A 13,780-nucleotide genomic window follows, 5' to 3' on the forward strand; every position below is an offset into this window, starting at 1 on the left:
CCAGGTATCCCAAGTACACCAAGCACATACATACATACAAACACATCACAACACCCAACTTTGGAACTCACCTGTGAGTATGTGTAGGTGTGTGGTATGTGTGTGAATTAGTGAATACACATATATATACTTATATACATATCAGTGTGTGTGTGTGTGTGTGTGTGTGTGTGTGTACGGTATATGAATTAGTAATCCACATATGTGTATTGGATGTGCAGGTGCTGGTAACCGGTAACTGATTCTGTCTAAATTTGGTGTGTGTAGCATATATGGGCTTAAACTGGTAATAGATGTGCATGAACCTAAACTAGTTAGTTGAAAAGTCCTAGTTCTAGACTTCCTATCTGCAAATTTGAATACATTTCTCCAGTTAATCATCTTTCTAATTAATGAAAAAGTACCATGGAAGTATGTATTGACATAGTCCAACACTTAAGAATGTTTTTGCTCAACTAGCATGCATCAAGGACTCAATTCAATGAAGACAAATGGGAGATTTTCCACTGACTTGAATAAGTATTAAATCAGGCCTAAATATGAGATTTTACTGGTACAAGAAATTCTTCTCGTTCAAGGCAGGAGAACTACTCTACTCAGTTTTGCAACAACGTCCTTATAACTCTATGCTTAAATTAGATGTAACCCAGGCGATACTCCAAGAGGTACCCCCTCTCCAATTGAAGGGATCAAAGCAGGTGCACAAGCGCTGTGGGAGGTGTAGGGACTCTCCTCCCTTATAGAGCAGAGCCAGAACACCAATGGGGACTTAACCATTTACCTTTTAATACTGGGAACATAACAGGCATAAATCAAAAGGTATAGTGGACACTACAATGCCCCAAGAGGACAGGATTCAACAAAGGTTAGACACTTACAATCATTGACAAAAACAGGGTTAACAAAATATAAAGCACAAACAACAGAACAAACAATATGGGTTGGTGAAATAGGGGGACTACTGGACCCAAGGGGCAGCGATGGGGACTTTCCCCAGCACCCCTGGAGCATTGTAGGTGAAGCGACAGACTGGCCGAAGCTCCCGCCTTGGTCGTGGGGTGCGGTCTGGGGCAGGACTCCATGAGGGCCCCAGAGGCTCAGGTTCCCTCTCACTGGAGGGGTCTGCCCCACTGGCAGGTAAAAGCGTGGGGATGCTTTCTCTGGTCTCGCCAGGCGGGGCCCCACAAGCAGCAGTCCCCATCTCCCCTTTGCCCTGAGGAGAGGCAGGTCCTAAGCTCGGGTGAAAGTAGCAGGGTACCACCAGTCTGAGTCAGAGTCCTCCAGGGGAGCTGCAGGTACAACTGCCGGCTGGGTGGCACGAGGCCTCCTTCTATGGGGAGACCTAGGCCTCTCTTCTCATGGCTCTCTCTGGGGCAGAGGGGACCCCACTAATTCACCAATAGGCAGCAGAAGGTTCCAGTAGACCACGCGACTTCGACCCAGTCCAGACTCACGGGAGATTTTCTATACCGGGAGGTCTCCCAGTTGTTGCACCACTGTATAGGGTTCAGCTCACCACCGATCAGTGATTTTGTGTCTGCCACTTAGCCCCAGGTTTCGCAGCAGCACCCGGTCTCCTTCTTGTAACCTTTGCTCATGCACGCGAGCATCGTAAAGCCACTTGTGCCGTTGCTGGTTTCTTCCAGCAGTTTCAGCTGCCAGTTGGTACGCATGACGGAGACGGTCCCGAAGCTGTTCTGCATATTGACCATGACTCAAATGTTGTTGGTAGATGCATTCTACCCCAAAGCACAAATCTATGGGTAACCAGGGCTCCCTCCTGAACATGAGCAAATACGGACTGACCCCCTTTGCATCATTCCTAGTGGAGTTGTTGGCATGCACCAGGTATGCAATATGCTGGCTCCATGCGGCCTTCTGTTCCTGCTGGAGGGTACCCAGCATATTCAAGATAGTGCGACTGAAGCGTTCAGGTTGGGGATCCCCTTGGGGGTGGTAGGGTGTAGTCCTTGATTTCTGTATGCCAGCCACTGTCAGTACTTCACGCAACAACCGGCTCTCAAAATCTCGCCCATGATCGGAGTGGATTCTTGCGGGCAGCCCAAACACAGAGAAGTACTTTTCCCACAGTACTCTGGCAACTGTTATTGCTGTTTGATCTTGCGTAGGGAAGGCCTGGGCATGTTGGGTGAAGTGATCTGTCACAACCAGCACATTCCCCTTTTGATGCCCCTCCCCTTCTATGGCTAGGTAATCCATGCACACAAGCTCCATGGGTTTTGAGCACTGGATGGTGTGTGGATAGGCAGTTCAAGCGAGCAAGGTCTTCCTCCATACACACCGGTCACAGTTTGAGAATTTAGTCCTCATGTCTTCAGCCATTTTGGGCCAAAAGAACCACTCACGGGCTAGCACCAGGGTACGCTCCTCTCCCATGTGCCCAAAGTCATCATGCAAGGCCCATAATGCAAGGGCCTTATACTTCCGAGGAAGGACCAGCTTCCAACATTTCCATCCTTCTGGGTCCTGCACCTCCTGATGTAGCACTCCATCAAACAAGCGAAGCCTTTCCCACTCCCTCAACAGGAGGTGGGCTGCTGGGGTAGCTTTATTAAGGGTCACTGGGTGGGTATCCCTGATCTCCGGGCACACAGCACCTCTCACCATCTGGGTCCTGTTCTTGCACTGTCCGCCATTCTGTGGCCATGACCTGGGGCAATGAAGAGGGAGTCAGAGTGGTGTACTGAACCCAGGCCTGTGGGATCCCCTCAGAGGGCAAACCCAACACTTCAGCTATGCAAACAGTACTTTCCCTCATCCCCACAGGGTCTTGTATCTGCAGGTTGCAAATGGTCTTCACTGTCTCAGGGCTCCAAACACTCCTGGGGTTGCTGGGGAGTTGTCGAGACAGGGCATCAGCATCCATGTTCTTTCATCCCGCTCAATAGTGCAGGCTGAAGGTGTAGTTGGCTAGAGCCACAATCCAGCATTGGCTGGTCACATCCAACTTAGCACTGCTGAGCACACAGGTAAGGGGATTATTGTCTGTCCACACCTGGAAGGTAGTCCCATACAGATAGTTCCGGAATTTCTCAGTGACAGCCCACTTGAGGGCCAGGAATTCAAGCTTATATACTGGGTAGCATGTCTCGCTGGATGACAATCCCCTGCTGGCAAAAGCCACTGGTCGCCAGTGTCCCTCATGTTCCTGGCACAGTACAGCCCCTAGTCCTGACAGGCTAGGATCTGTGTGCAAAATAAAAGGGCGGTTGGGATCAGCATATGCCAGCACAGGTGCCTGAGTCAACCGCTGGATTACCTCCTGAAAGGCATCTTCACACCGTGAGTCCCACCGGGGACCAAAAGGCTCTGTGGGGCTTCGTGTCACAGGAAGCCCATTTATGCCATTGTTTTGCCCCTTCTTGCGGGGCAACCTTTCCACCTGATGCCCACGAGTTAGGGCATTTAAAGGTTCAGTTATTGTAGCATAGTCTTTAATGAATCGCTGATAGAAACCCGCAAATCCCAGGAACCTTTTCAATTCCCTAACGTTCTTGGGTCAAAGCCAGGTGGTCACAGCACTTACTTTCTCCGGATCAGTGCTGACCTCTTCCTGTGATACAATATGTCCTACGTACTTCACAGAGGCCTGGCAGAACTTACATTTATCAATGGCCAACTTAAGTCCAGCAGTTTCGAGCCGATCGAGTACCCAGAGTAGCTGTTCTTTGTGTTCATCCAGGGTCTTTGATCAATAATATAATCTAAATAACAATAATATCATCTAAATAAACCAGTACTTGGGTCATATGCATATCCCCAACCACCTTCTTCATTAGTCGCTGGAAGGTGGCAGGAGCCCCAGATATCCCTTGGGGCATTCGTTCAAACTGATAGAATCCCAAGGGGCAAATAAAAGCTGTCTTCTCTTTGTCCTCTTCCCGCAGAGGTATCTGGTAGTAGCCACTGTGGAGGTCTAGTACTGAAAACCATTTGTTCCCTACTAAACAGTCTGAAGCCTCCTGCACCGGCGGCACAGTGTATTGATCAGTGATGGTCCGAGCATTCAAAGTCCAGTAATAAATACACATACAGAGTTGGCCATTCTTCCACACAATCACAATGGGAGAGGCATAAGGTCTCTTAGATTCCGTGATGATGCAGTGGTCCATGAGCTCCTGCAGATGACGTCTTACTTCCCCCATCAGTGAGGGGAATGTGCCGAGACCTTTCGCGAAAGGGTCGTGGGTTGCTCAGATGAATGTGATGCTCCACCCCCTTAGCCTCCCCCACATCCCAGTCATGCAGGGAGAAAACACGGGTTCAAGCCCCGAGTTTGTCCCTGAGCTGAGCTTTACAGCCTTCAGGCACTGGAGGGTTCCCGAAAAAGAACCTCGAATGGTCAATTGGAGGGGGGTTTCCCTCCTGCTCATGGTTCACCACTTCAGCTTCCTTTATCAGGGCCACCTTCTGTCCTGGGTGGACCAGAATATCTTTCAAGGTTGGGTTAACCACTATCACTGTAACCGGGTCTTGGTTGAGCCCTTTTGTCTTGATCACGCCATCAGGGACCCTCAGCGCACTGGGTCTCTCTCTCCTGGTGGGGGTCTCCACCACCAGCAGCTTATTCTTTTCATCCCTCTCAATCCAATTGCATACAGTAGGCAAAGCCCATTGGCCCTGTGCAGGGACTCGCTGGGGCTTTGCTCCAGAGAACTGCAGGATCCCCACAACCTCAGGGTGACCCATCTCTCTATGCTCCCATTGGTCATACGCCTCTTAGCACAAGGCATGCATCATTAACAGCTGTTGGTAATCTGGGCCAGCCTGTTGTTTACAGTAGTGAGCAAGAATGTGGAAAAGGCTGGAGTTGGTCCCTAGAATGAGAGTGGCCCCTTTCATCCACCCCGGATCAAGGCACACTAGAGTGATGGTTGACACTTCTTCCTCCACCCCAGCTATTTCAGCAGGGAACTTTAACCTCACATTCACATAACCCCTGTAAGGATACTGTTCTGGCTTAAGCCACAAAGTCCTAACCCCGTAAGGGGAAGCAAAGGCAGGTGTCTCAGATGCTCCTCATAGAAGGATTCGAATAGGATGGTAACCTGGGACCCACTGTCTAGAATGGCCTGGCATGGGCGACCATTCACCTTCACGAGGACCTCTGCACAGGGTCCCACTAGCCCCTTTGGCAATGAATTTACTAAGGATAATGTGCGGGAGTCTGTCTGGGTCCGGAGCGGAGCCAACTCCATTGCTCTGCCCCTTCCCCATTTCCTGCTGCCCAGTGCCCTTTTAACCTTTCAAATACCAATTCAGGGTTCTCAGGCTGGGTGAACTCCCAAGCCATGTGCCCTGGCTCCCCACATCTGTAGCAGAACCCTGGGTCCCTAAAGCGGGTATGGGGCTGAGGTCCTCCTGCGGCACAAGAATGGGGCAAGGGCTGACCCCTGGAGGGGGTTCTGGACATGGCAGCGGCTAGTGCTGGAGCCACAGGCTCCTCCTCCACTCCCAACAAGGTGTCCTCATGGGGAGCCACCATTAGCACCCAACCCATGGGTCTTCTCCAGGGGGAACCATCCTCTGGGACCCACATAGTGTCTTGGAGTCTAGATATCTCTTCCTCTTCACGAATCTCTAGGAGGAGGTGACTGAAGTCAGGTAGGCTGTTCCTGCTCCCCTCTAAGTTGAGATTCTGGAGTAAGTCTGAGCTATACCGTGCCCCAACCCAAATTTGCCGGAGCCGTATCTGATCAGCGTCAGTAACACTAAGTGCTCCTTGGGTCACCAGGCATTGTAGCACAGGCTCTAAGCGAAGGACGTACGCTAAAAGAGTCTCGCCCTTGCACTGGAAAGTTCCCAGCAATTCATAGTACGCCCCGCCACTCCTTGTGGGTTGGCCAAAAGCATCCTGAAGGACCTGCACGTATTGCTGGGTGGTGATAGCAGGGTTCTGGAGTTTGGCAGTCCTCACAACCCCAAAGGCAGGCTCCCTCAGGACCTCCAGCAGACGGCGTTGCTTATCCTCATCAGGTATTTGCCAAGTCAGTAAAATCTCTTGAATATGGGAGAACCAAGAGTCAAATCCTTCCTCCCCTGCAGGGACTGGCAGGGTTCCCGAGAAACTCCGGAGTCTCTTATAGGCTGCGTGGTCACTGGAAGAACGGGTCACCTCCTGCAGAATCTGCTAGAAAACCCCCACCCATTCTGGGGTAGCTTCAGTACCAGCAGTTTGTCGTGCTCCCCTCTGCACAGTCCCATCACTCCTGGAAGGTACGGCAGACTGGTCGGCATTGGACATGTCTCCTGGTGGCTCTCTCTCTCTCTACAGGGGTACACAGCGCTTGAATACTACTCTAGCACCCGCTACGTGGGAATCCCGGATGAGCCCCCAAAATGTAACCCGAGCGGTACTCCAAGAGGAAAAAAAATAAAAAATAGAAAATAAAATAATAAAAATGAGAAATACAGTGTGTAACTTAATCTTCAACGTAAAAATATCTATATTATTTCTTTTATGTTCTGAGCTCAAAGTTTGAGCTGATTAAAAAGCAAGAGATGATTAGTTAATTAGATACACAGTAATCAAGAATTAAACATCTGTCTCCTCATTTCCCTCTCAAGAATATTTTGTACTAGAAGGAAATACTTTAGAACATTCTAACTGGATTCTTGAACCTATTTTTGTTTTCTTTAACTCTAAGATAAAGTGGCACATGATGGAATATTGTTTATTCATCATTTAATTTTATATTTGCTAAACAAAGATCACCTACCAGATTGGAGTATTCTACTGAAAAAAACTAAATATCTCCCACCCCTTCTCTCAACCTTAATTATTGGTGATATGCTACATGCTAGATGGGATCAAACAGATTCCAACAGGGAAAATAAAATCTAAAATAATTTTGATAATACTATCAGGAGTGCTTTCTGAGTTAGTAGTTTACAAATGATAATCTTAAAAGTGCTTCCATTTTATAGTAAGAAAGCATTCTCTGCACATATTTTCTCAGGAAATTCTTACACGCTACATACGTACTGTTGTTCTTGCACCCACCAACAGCTTTAAGGCTAGGGACAGAAGTTACACATAAACCAGTTTAAGTGATCAGAAACCAGGTCAAATCTGTAACAGAACAAAAGATCTGTGCACTTAAACTGCATTCAAAGTGGTCAAAACCGATTTAAGATAAAACCTGGTTGAATGTAGTATCAGACCGAACTAATTTAGGTCAAACTGGTTTACGGAACTTTTGATGCAGATCCCCTACAAGTTCAAGTTAACTTACAGTTCCGCAGCATCCCAGGATGCTTTGCAGGCCTAGGCTGTACTGTCTGCCCCAACACAGCACGGTTGACCTTGCACCTCTGCTCCCTAGCCAAAATACTATCACTGGTCTGGCTGGGCAAGAAGAGAGTGTGTGGGAGGGGGGCGATGGGGGGGGGAAGCTGGGAAACCTGGCTCTGGACCTCAGCCAGGGTCTTCCTGGCAGGGGGTGGAACAGCCCCTGACAAGCTTTTCACCCTGCTTTCCACTCAAGCAGAGAACAGGGGATTGTGGCCAGAACCCAGGCAAGGTCAGCACATTGAGGCATATGGGAAGGGAGGGCAAGTTGAAGGCCCTCCCCTGCCTGCTCATAAACCCATCAGGACTCTGCCTGGTGGGCAGCGGGGAGGGGGAGAGAAGCCCCTGATAAGCTTTCCCCCGGCTCCCTGCTGAAGTGGAGGGGGTAGGAGGCATGGCCAATCCCTGAGCCAGGCCAGCAGAATGAGGCAGAGGGGAGGGAGGGGGTTTTAAATCCCCTCTCCCACCTACATGGTACCCAGCAGGGGTCTGCCTGGCAGAGGCAGACCAGCTGCACCTGTTTAAAAGCAATAGGACATGCTTTTCCCCTGCTCCCTGTTCAAGGGAGGGAGGGGGGCAGGGAAGCGGGTGGGAGCAGATGCCGGCCCAGGTTAGTATGCTGAGGCAGAGGGGACAGGAGGGGAAACTGACTTAAACACCCTCCCCCACCCACCAAGGACCACAGCTGGGGTCTGCCCAGTAGGAGCAGAGCAGTCCCCAACAGGTAAACAGCAGCCAGTGCTCCATGCAAGCTGGAGAGGGGATTTAAAACCCCCTCCCTTCCCTCCCCTCCACCTCAGTGTGCCAGCTTGGCCTGGGTTCTGGCCATACCTTCCCTCTTCCTCCCTCAAGCAGTGAGAAGGGAAAAGCCTGTCAGGGCCTGCTCTGCCCCCACCAGGCAGACCTGAGTTGGAGTCCCATGCAGGCAGGGGCGGGTGTTTAAATCCCCCTCCTCCCTCTGTTTCATTGTGCCAGCCCAGCCTGGAGTCTGGCCATGCTCTCTGCTTGAGCAGACAGCAGTGAAAAACCTGTCAGGGGCTGCTTTGCCCCCACCAGGCAGACCCCTTCTGGGGTACAGTGTGTGCTGGAGAGGTGGCTTAAACCCCTCCTTGCCCCCTCCCTGTACCAGCCTGAGCCAGGGTCTGGCCAAATCCCCTGCTCCCACTCCTCACTTGAGTGGGAAACAGCGGAAAAGACTGGCAGGGGCTGCTCACTTGCCCCACCAGACAGACCCTGGCTGGGGTCTTTGCAGGCCAGGATGTGAGTTTAAACCCCTCCTATCATACTTAGCAGGCTAGCTGGGCCCTGGCCACCCCTGCCCAACTCAAGCAGGGAGGGAGTAAAAGCCTCAGAGGGTTTCTCTCCCAGCTTCCCTCGATTCTTTCAGCTGAAGGGAAGGGAAGGTGTGCTTTAGCGCCCCCCTCCTCCCCCCAGCTTCTGGCCTAAGCCATCACAGGCACGTGGCTGCATTTCCAGAACCGAAAATGAACGTCTGTTCATTTGCTTCTCAATTCTATCTATGCAGTTTAGACTAACCTGCGAAGATCGAATCAGTTCAGCTTCAGGCTTTTTGATTGTCTGTATTTAGCCTAAGAGGAGATATTAGGGCCAAACCTGAGGCTAGCCAAACCCGTTGCTGAGTTATACGAGACAAGTGAATAAACCTCTAACAACCATAACACAAAGCCTATGTGAACTTCTGTTCTACCAGCTTTGATTTTAGGACTAGAGGTACTGCATTTTGTTATTATCAAAGCCACAAGATATTCTGTTTCTTTTCTCACTGATCCTTTGTTTCTACTCTTATCACCTCCTTTTGCCAATTCTCATTCCTCTTTTATAGTCATTAGCATTTGCTAGTCATATTTTTTTGATTTTTTTCATCCTTCTTTTCCTTGCTCTGTTCCTTCCCTTCATTCACAGCTTTTTTCTAAGTTCCCCTTTTTTATCTCCCTTCTTAGCTGCCCCTATTTCCTCTTCTCCCTTTTCTTAATCTTCTCATCCTGCACCTCCTCACTCTCCAGTTGAAGCACTGAAAAAATATCAGTTCATAAACAGCTCTTAGAATAGCCAAAACAGTGGACATATACCAGTCCCTACCTCCATTTAAAAAAGTCACTTATGTAGGATAGTGTTATTCTATCTTCACTACAACAATCTTGTCTACACTTTTTTCCCCTAGGAATGCTTATAATGGACCATGATGGCTGAGAAGCCCTAGTAGCAGGTTAATTCACCATCTCTTTCTCCTCTTCTTTCTAACCTTCCATCTTTTAAATATTACTCAGCATCTTCATAAATTGCTGGAATTTCTGGGGAAAATTATCTTCCAATATTGATATTTATATATCAAAAAGATGATTCAATTTCAGAATGTTAGAACTACTTAACCCAGTCTCAAATGCACCTTTTTGCCAAGAAAAGTCAGTCCAGGATTGCCACCTGTAGTGGAAGGAGAAGCAACTACTTTAATCGGCTAAAGAAGAACTGTTCATATCATAATATGTAATTCTCTGGAAAAACCTATTAATTCAATTATGCTAGCAGATTATTTCAGGTCTTTATAGAGATAAGTGATTTCACATAAATTACTTATAATAAAACTCAGGCACTGTATAACGTATCTACAATTATCTGATTAAAACTACTACTATTAAGGTAAATGTATCTTTTTCAATGGACAATATGTAAAAAGAACATGAATAATAAATATTTCACTGTAGTCTGAGACACAAATAGGGAGCGGAGAAAATTATAATAATCTAAGTGGTTTTCCACGCAAACTTATTGAATGAAAATTCCCTATTTCACTTCCATTGCATTGGACATTACAGCACCTATTTCAGACTTTTATAACAGGAATTCCTACTTTAACAGCATGCTGTATCTGATGAAAGGATTTTGAATAGCCATATTATAGAATATTGTGTTATGTGAGAAAATAGTTCAAATGGTTTTGTTTTCAATCAGAAGGTGCAGATTTTAGGCATCTGCATTAAATTAAATAGACTCAGTATTAAAATGAATAAAGATAGCACTGCATCGTCTGATAAAATTGCTGTTTTCTCACACAATACATAATAATCCCACCCTCATTGACAAGTATAGTAATTTTAACATTCATGCTTTGTAGATAATGCCATCAGTGTTGTGATAAAAATAATAGCATTTCTGCAGACTTCAAAAAGAAATTGTTTAAATAGGATTTTGTCCTCTCTTTTTCTTCACAATTCAGCTCTTCATATGGCACCTCTGGCAAAAGGTTAGATGAGACACAGATTTGATTAAATGGCTCCAGCTGCCTTGCTGACTTTGTTTGTGTTGCAGTCCTTGACAGAAAAGAAGCAGGGTGCTTTCCATATTGCATTGAATCTCTGTAAGAGGTTACGTGCATGTTAATCCAGACAATACTAAGGGGGGCAATAACATGTTGTATAGAGGGATTTTCTTATGCTGGATTCATAGCAAATTCCCTCCCCTGTCTCTCTCTCAACTCCCTTGAACCTTTTCTTGAACAATGTAAGTGACATTTCTGAAAAAAAAAATCAATGGATTTTCATAGTGACACTTCAATCTGACTGATGATTCAGTTGATTAGGTGAATTCTCCTGAAATCACTTAATAAAATGCAGGCTTATTAGCAAATGAATTAAACCTTAAGGAGACATCCTTAATCATTCCTGACTGGCTGTGACGATTTAAAGTTTACTTCCCTTGAGCCCACCTTTTATTACAAACAGTGTTAGTAGGTGCTTTAAATGGACTTTATAAAACTAAGACAGCATGACAGGGCATGAGCCGAGTAAATATTTTTCAGGTGGCATAAAAACCATCAGCAAAGACAAAGGAGTGTGTTAGAGCACTATTGAGCACAGGTGCTATGTATCAGATCTCTGGATCTGTCTTGTGCAATGTCACTGGCAATTGCTATGAACCTATTCAGAGTTTGAATTCTCTAACTCTTCCCATTAGAGGACTGAAAGAAAAAATAAAAGGTATGACATTTTGCCAAAAGTTTTATTTCACTGTTCTTTTCTGTTTATGCTGTAAAGGCAGTATGTATGTTTCAGTTGGAGGTGTCACTAACAAGTTTTGGGCCCTGGAGGGAGGTTGGGTATCAAGTGCAGGCTTGGCATCAAGAGGGTGTGTTGGGGCAGGGGAGGGGATTAGGGAGGACTCCAAGACCCAGACTACTACTGCTGCTGTATCAGCACACCTGCTTCCTATGGCCAGACAGTACAGGGCTGCTCCTGCTGTGGCAAAGACACAGAAGGGGAGCTGTTCCAGAGCCCCCTCTAAATCTGCGCCCCTCACCCCTCTCCCCATGCTCCCCACTTCATAGTTACACTACTGGTTTCAGTCATCATTTTCTCTGTTTACCAGTTTCATGCTATTAATACCGGGTATGTGCAATCTACAGGGAAAATATCTTCCATGTCAGTGAAATCCCAACAGAACTGTAATCAAACAAAGATGAACATTAATTCTGAGCGATCATTTAACTACAGTAAACGTCCACCAGTTCATATGATTTTATGTTGTTTTATAAATTTCTGCCTTTAAAATCAAAGTAATGTATGAACTTGCGCAGTTTTTATTCCAGTGTTTGGATATTTGTCCAAAACTCCTTTTTGTGCACAGGGGTATGATTTTGCTAGTTTTCCACCACCTTAAATTAAGGTATCAAATATACACACTGCTGTTAACTGTAACAAAATATTTTAAGCATATGGCCCAACCGAAGCATATGCCCAACTCTAATTTGCACAGAAAGATTTTGAGCATGGATGACAAAGGGGGAGTAACATGACCATATGTATTGTCCATAAAAATAAATGTATTGGTAATGATTATAGTCTGTGTTAGTCACACATTTATTATAGACTAAACTATAATTAATACTCCACACAAATAATCAAGAAACATAAATGTTCTTTAAACAGGCAAAAACATGATACCATATTTAGACAGTTCTTTTTTAAAAATTAAAACCATAAAGGTTATTAGGATCAGTTTGTCCATCAAGCACTCCTGTTCATTTTGACTTCCAAACAATGACAACTCATTGATAAATTGTTATACACCCCCAAGAGAAAAGTATGGTAATGGGATTGTGATTTGCTGATAATATTGATTATTACTGCAATCTCAAATGTCCAGATTTATGAAAATATGATAACACTCTAACAACTGACAGCTATGCAGATCTTCAGCTTTTCAAAGGATATATCATTTCTTCTTATCTAATAATATCATGGTGTCTTTTAAATCAGGAAAGCGCTACAAACTGAAAAAAGGTCAAAGACCTTAAATCTTTATTTTATTGGTGAAATATTTTCATGTTCTTAACAATATTTTCTCACTGCTAGCTATATCGTTTCTATTTTTGGTATGATTGTTTCTACTTTAGGAATTCTTAAGGTAGTAAAAGAAGGAGATTTTGTTGAAATAACCCCAAACCAGCAACGCCTAATAATAGTGTTGTGAGCCAGATCACTTTATTGTAAAGGAGGGGAAAAAATAAGGGAAGGAAGTCAGAGTCTGATCCATACTTCCACCTCCACACATGGATTCATTAAGACTTGGGACAGGGTAGGAGGGTGTCAAGCCGATTTACCAACTTTTACTGTTCTTATCCAGTATTTTGGTATAAGTGAAAAATGGTTTTTTGGTTTTGGGGGTTTTTTTGCACATACCATCCCCAGGACAGGGGAGATAGAAGTGCCAGTTTTCTAATCCCATATAAGAAGTTTTCCTGCTCTCAAAGTTAGTGTCAAACTCCCAGTGGCATCAGTTGCAGTAAGACCTGACTCATAGGCAAAGTTTATACATATGTAGGGAGACTGCTGTTTGAGGGAGACAACTCTAAATTTCAAGGCAGCCATGACAGCCATACTGTACCAAATTCAGCATGTTGAATCTACATGGCTGTCTGTCCATTTGGAATAACTGAAAATTTCACTCATGCTATGAACCAATCATTACCCTTTGGGATTTAGGGCTGAGATAAAGTTGGGCTTTTCCAACTTTATTTTTACTCTATATTGAGAGGTCAGTAGCACTTCAACACAACCATTTTTTGTCAGGTATGAATGAAGTAGCCACAGGAAATCATCTTCAGGAATGTTGTCCTAATAGATCATAGTTTACAGATAACCAGATAACCTGCAAAAACTCAAATGAAAAGAAAAATGAGGAGCGATACAATGGCTCTAATTTTATTTTGTTTTGGTCACCATCTAATTAATTGCCAGAAGACTAACTATTTAGCCATATGTTGCCCAATTTAAACAACAAACCATGGATGCAGTTTATACTGTATTTAGCTTAGCTTATTTTCAATCAATGTCTTCTTAAGAGATGCTGAGACATCTCGTTTAAGTTAATGGGAGTTGAAGGTTCCCAGTCTCTGAATATATTAGGCCTCATCCAGAATATAATACATTTTATTATCAAAATTGTCACGGA

At 45.4% G+C, this 13,780-nt stretch overlaps 1 protein-coding gene and 1 long non-coding RNA gene across 8 annotated transcripts in view; one reads left to right on the plus strand and one right to left on the minus strand.

Moving 5' to 3' along the window:
* FAM19A5 (family with sequence similarity 19 member A5, C-C motif chemokine like) overlaps nt 1-13,780 on the minus strand; it is an 854,206-nt gene that overhangs the window by 294,727 nt on the left and 545,699 nt on the right. The window lies entirely within an intron of this gene.
* LOC109292105 lies at nt 3,564-7,307 on the plus strand. The gene is made up of 3 exons (XR_002096042.1): nt 3,564-3,576; nt 6,889-6,890; nt 7,242-7,307. It is a non-coding gene; the product is annotated as an uncharacterized LOC109292105 (long non-coding RNA).

The sequence above is a fragment of the Gavialis gangeticus genome, unplaced genomic scaffold, assembly GCF_001723915.1.
Source record: "Gavialis gangeticus isolate Ggan-Ray unplaced genomic scaffold, GavGan_comp1, whole genome shotgun sequence".
Taxonomy (NCBI): Eukaryota; Metazoa; Chordata; order Crocodylia; family Gavialidae; genus Gavialis; species Gavialis gangeticus.